We start from the raw sequence: 6,597 nt of genomic DNA, 5'->3' as shown, positions 1-6,597 counted from the left end.
ATTGAACCATACGTTGGACATTAACTTCAGTCAAAAATTGACGAAGCGGATGATTACTAATTTCCACTTAATCCTTGCTGCCACTATCTTCATCATCAAATCATCAATTTTCAAGTGTTGTTGTAAAATTGTCAGCAGAAATAGTCTTCCAAAGGCGATATAATTTTATGAACATTGAATCTGTAAATAAAAAATCAAACGTTAATAATTGTAAATCAATAAAAAAAGCTACTTACATATAAAATTTTATCAACAAACTACTGTTCCCAACGCACCTCAAAATCTTGTAAAAGTCAAAAAGAATTCATCATTTTATTATTTCATTCTAAAAGTGTAATATAAAACCATTATAAAACCAATAAAAAACATGAATTGCTATCATTATAAAAATAAATACCTATAAAAGTAACAACTTACCTTTTGTGGGAACGCATGGTGAAAATTCACAAAACACGAAGATTGAATTTGATATTTTTGGTTTTATGACATTTATTTTAATTTTATTTATTTATTTATTCAAATGCTTTATAAATATAAATTTATAAAGAATATAAACATTCGATCACGAAATTATGTGGGTTCGAGTCCCGCCTCGTGATCGAATTTTTTCTATTCTTTATAAATTTATAAAACACGAAGATTAAAAATGTAACCAATGAACACAATCAATATTAGATTAATTGTAATGGTGTCTAGTTTGACTTAAAATAATAAACATCTACCCTCACTTTTAAAAATGTAGTATATTCACACGAAATATAAGCACCTTATAGGGAAGGGAAGATATGGGTTAAAGAGTTAAATAAATAACATGATTATATTTAAATTATTAATTTTCAACAGTTGTTCAGTAGTGATAACATGTAAATTGATTTGATTTTTACGAAATCTCATAGATGGCGCTGTTTCAAATTTGTCTTTATACTACTAAATTCATTAAACTGTTTCTCTGCCCAAATTACGTAAATGACATAGTTTTTATTTTGTAAAGCTAGATAATAGCATGGCTTACTCGAAACCAACATTTAAACATGAGTCTTTAGATTGTACGCTGTCGTAGTACACGGAATATGTAAGAAAAATAAAGGTTCACAGCTCCTCCCGCGAAGGTGATATCATGATAATATGTTTAAACTATCCTCACCCGACCTCTTAGGAATATTCATGCAAAATTTGAAGTAAATCTATGCAGTACTTTCTGAGATTAGCCCGGAAATACATACAGACAAACAGACAAACAGACAAACCGACAAACAGACAAAAATTCTAAAAACTATATTTTTGGCTTCTATATCGATTATAGATCATGGATCAAGTATTCTTTTAAAAAAATATTCAATGTACAGTTTTGACTTTCCTACGATTTTATTATATGTATAGATTTTTCGGTGTGAAAATCGCAATTCAACGAAATATTTCGCTCTATAAAACCATTAAATTTCACCTCCTCTGAACCTCTACGATAACTTCTTAAATTCATAACTCAATTGAATCTTTTCTCTCTTACTTAAAACTTGAATCTAAAAAGATTAAAACACTGATTAAATTAATAAGTGTCGCATTTTTAGAAGTTAATTTTACTCTTTTGTTTTTGGTTTAAAATATTGCTGATATTTTATAACTATTCCCGCCATCATTGTACCAACAGATTAAATAAGCGCGCGAAATTCAAATTAGGAACAAGACTCATTTGTTTTTTTTTTGCATCCAGAAGCAGTTTACAGCCAGTATTTTTCCATAGTGATGTTACCTCGTGTGTGTGAGTCTATATGAGGATCGGTCCTCATTTCCCTATTACAGCTAGGCTCGTTGCCTCGCAAATACCGGAAACGGCAGGCTGAGTCCGTGTGCTTGTTACATTTTTATAGTTCTATTGCATTTTTTTTTCAATCGACTTTAAATAAAGGTGGAGGTCCTTGAATTTATTTTTTTATATTGTTACGTAAGAACTATTGACTGGGTGAAGCGATTTGATGATTCTTGTTATGTTTGAAAGCTAGTGCTTCCCAATAAAATAAAAAACCATCATATCGAATATACATTTTTATTGCAAATTTTATACCTTATATTTATCGAGCACATTATAAAATAAAATTGATAATGTTATCTGGTCACTATATTATATTATCGTTAAAGTGGTAGGTAACATATTCATCGCGCTTTCCTCTTAAAATAACATTTCGTAAACTTTTTACAATTATACAAGTTTGAAATATTCCGCTAAGAATATCATAAACGGTATAAAGCACGTCTAAAATCCTTAACGAATTCTAAATTGTACATCAAAACAAAGTATCTGTATAAATTGTTAAAATTCAATTATCATTGACGATACTCCAGCTGTAAATAGGTAGATACTAACTGTAAATTAGCTTTAAAATACCGTCTCATTCCACGGCATTCTTGATACATTACGCTCGTTAAATGGAGGAAGAATTAATTTCTCTTAAGCCCGGGTCAATTGGCGCAAGGGTTACGATTGTTTTCAGATTTTATCTGTTTTACCTGTGTGAATCGTTTAATATTACTTTTTTGTAGTATTTTGGCAAAGACTATATTTTTTTATGGTTTTTGAGACTGGGCATTGTGCAGGATGCTTGCGTATTTTTTACCGTTAATTTTTTTTTATTTATTTTTGATACTTAAAGGCACACGCTAAAACTTATAAGTAGATACCTTTTAACCAATTATCGATCTATTAAAATAAGATATAGCCCAGTTTACGCCAGCGGCTTTCAAAATACAAAATAATTTTTAAAATCGATTGAATTTAGAAATTAAAGATTTTAACGGATATTAAATGCGATTTATTCGATATTATTATCATCCCGTTTCGCATACCGTGCAGCGAGCGTGGTCGATTGAATTTTGAGATTCATCACGAATTACATGTCTTAAGGATTTTTCACTTTCAATTGGGCGTCAACGTTTATGTGGTTCCTTTTTTATTTATCCTAATATTTTAGATTAATCACGCGACCGAAGTCGTCGACAAAAAGCTAGTAATTTTCACCCACGACCCAAACAATAAGCCCATTGAAAAACTTCTGTATCGAATCATTTAACCACAATTATTGTTACGGTAAATAAACATTGCAGCGTATTCTGTTAAACGCTTTAATTTGACAGAGGAAATTTTCCCCTTTATTTCAACAAGTTTTTAACTCTTTCTTTGTAATTTTTCTTGCTACAGCTTCAAGAAAAATTTAAATTGCGAGGTTAACTTTTGTTTTTTAATTCATTTCTCATGATTCGTAAATGTTTTCTTGGCGAGTTGTTTTAATGATAGTATTTTTAGGCACACGAATAATTCTTAGCGTATTTTATTAAAGATTTCTTTTGCATAGAGTATTTCATTTAACTTAAGTAAATCTGAACCAGAGATCCCAAAATGACGGAGTACCTTAATTCGCAGTTAATTTTTATTATTAAGTCGTATTTTTAAATATAAAATAGTAGGTACCTAACTTCTTATAAATCCAAAAATAAATAAATAAATAAATGGATAATTTATTTCGATTTTTGATTTTGACTGCAGCGGAGGTTTATTTTTTAGTTTAATGTCGTAATTATACACATTAGATGAATATTAGAATATACTCAAATCCCTTTTCCTATAAAGATGCCTACATGATAATAACAAATAGTTCTAACCAATGATTCATAATTAACACACCGGTCCCTTCACACAGAGATAAATTCACTTCTAGTCAAATTATAGATTACCTACCTTTAGCGAGCTAATTCGACATGTGATTACGTAGAAAGATTTGTGTGTCGGTATATTGTTACTCCAAAAGTTTTCTCATATAAAAACAAGAACGAAAGTGGAATAAATCCTTTCTATTATTATATTATCTATCTGTATTATTTATCACTCATCACATGAATTTTTTTTTAAATAATAGTATAAAACATTTTGATACTTTTTTTAAATAGATAGAGATTAAAGAGGAAGGTTTTACTATATAATTTATTAGGTTTTAGACTAAGCGGGCGAAGCCGCGGGCGGAAAACTAGTTACTTATAAAATATTAAAATACAATAAAGGCTTCCTTGTTGAAGTTGGGACGGGCAGCTAATGATAAATACAAGAAAAATATTTCTAGTCTTCTGCAGTTCTATTTTTTCCCAATTCATTAGTCTAACAAAAATGAGGTCACAATGCTAAAGACCTTTAATGCAGCGACCACTACTTTTTATGCTTTTTAATTTATTAGAAAATTTATTAGGAATTTAACAATTGAATATTAGAGCAGGCTCCAAGGAGATGTTCGTTTGCAATAATCGCGGACCTAAATCTGACTTCTGATATATATTGTATAAATCCCAGACATCCTATAGACAGATGTTGCCAACCAGTTTTGTGGTCCCCCTGCCCGCACCCCGGTAATTAAATATGGCATACAAAGAAAAAAATAAAAATTTCCAAAACATGCCGTGTGGGGTATCAAATGAAAGAGCTTATTGAGTAGATCACGAATATATAGCATACTATATACATTTCTTACACTTTCTCTAAGATTTTTTAGAAAATTTACGAAAATGGTCCATTTTTGAGTTAACTTTAAACCACTATAGATTGAAAACTCATGAATATATTTTTTAAATTATTATTTTAAATAATTAACAATAGTCCATTGTTTATGATTCAATAGTTCGTAATATAATATAAGTGAGCTATGTGGTGGATTTGATGAAAATAACTATATACTATATGAACTTGAAAATATACTCGCCATCTTTGAATGCTCCCCCCACTCCCCCATGCAACTATTTCACTGTACGAAATATTGAATCGTAAACAATGGACTATTGTTAATTATTTAAAATGATAATTTAAAAAATATATTCATGAGTTTTCAATCTATAGTGGTTTAAAGTTAACTCAAAAATGGACCATTTTCGTAAATTTTCTAAAAAATCTTAGAGAAAGTGTAAGAAATGTATATAGTATGCTATATATTCGTGATCTACTCAATAAGCTCTTTCATTTGATACCCCACACGGCATGTTTTGGAAATTTTTATTTTTTTCTTTGTATGCCATATTTAATTACCGGGGTGCGGGCAGGGGGACCACAAAACTGGTTGGCAACATCTGTCTATAGGATGTCTGGGATTTATACAATATATATCAGAAGTCAGATTTAGGTCCGCGATTTTTGCAAACGAAACTCCACTGAGAGTCCGGTCTATATGCAATTTTGCTCATCTTTATTTGTGTCTCTATCAAAATGACAAAAAAATATTGCTAAGTATTAAAGAAAGAGTGTGTATGCCGAGCGCAAGTGTCAGAAGGGAAACTTCTTTGGCAAGATTCAAAGATTGAAGAACGACAGACAAGAACCAAAATTGTCGCCTTCATCCATGACGTGACGGAATCGCCATGACATGTCCTTGAAATTTTACTCTAAACGCCCTAAAGAAGTTTCACTCTAAAAAATATATTATAAAAAATGTGTAGGTATGTATGTATAAGAAATATTTATATGTTGTGCAATATTCAATGTATTTTTTCCGGAAACAAGGAACGGATGCTTATTATAAGATGCTATACTAATGTAATAAATAGGGACATCCCCATTCTATTACTTGAGAAAAAGGTCACAAGTCAAACAACTAATAATGTCATTTACTAGTATCTAACCTCTGCAGTCCTTCTATCATAAAAGTATTGACAAAAAATCCTTCAGATAAAAAGTTACACACGCTACAAAATTAGTTTAACGTAAACTTAAAAAGTTGTCACAGGAATCGGAACTAAATTCGGAATACAAATTCAATATAGAGTCAAACTAGCTTTTTGCCTGCCGCTTGGCCCAATAGAATAATACCATATGATCATCTTTTGGCTTTAAAATTACATTAAACTATATATTTCATTATTCAATGAGATCTTTGTTTCTTTAAATTTCAAAAAATACCCATTCAAATCGGTTCAGTGCTTTATGCGTAAAGAAAAGACAGAAAGACATTACAGATTACTTACACATTTATAATATTAATAGAACTCTATATTACCAAAGGAAAGTTGTATAGAGTCCCGAATTTGGTAAATATATATTTGGAACCAGTTTAGTTTTGTTGTTAGTGTGAGCGTGAATTCATAGATTTCATTCATTTCGTCTTATTAAAGGTGTATTATAGAAATAAAACAAAATACAATGTCTAATAATTTATTTAATAAAACAAAGTCACTTATCAACTCTAAAACTACTCTACAATTTTCGTGTGATGGTAAACTTATGTTTTACTCCATATTTTATTTAAGAACAAAGAATTAAACATTCAAGTTAAACAACAATAGATTTTTTTAATAACATTTTGTCTTAAGAAACAATTATCTGTTTAACAAGAATAGAATATGAAAAAACAAATAGATTATAGAATATAATTAAAAATATATCAAGACTAACCCAGCCTTCTATTATTTATAATTTATATCTAAATTTAAGAAAAAAAACAACTCTTAATTGACAATAAACATTTTTAAGTTTAATTTTTTTTACGATTTTCGTTAACATGTTTTTAAAAAGAGAACAGTCAGTAGAGAGTATCATTTTATTGAAATTAAATAAGATTTATACAATTAATA

The sequence above is a fragment of the Colias eurytheme genome, chromosome 5 (assembly GCF_061535395.1).
Source record: "Colias eurytheme isolate Ceu_HAF_F1 chromosome 5, ilColEury1 Martin Lab GWU primary, whole genome shotgun sequence".
Classification (NCBI taxonomy): Eukaryota; Metazoa; Arthropoda; class Insecta; order Lepidoptera; family Pieridae; genus Colias; species Colias eurytheme.
This window is presented reverse-complemented; position numbering follows the sequence as displayed.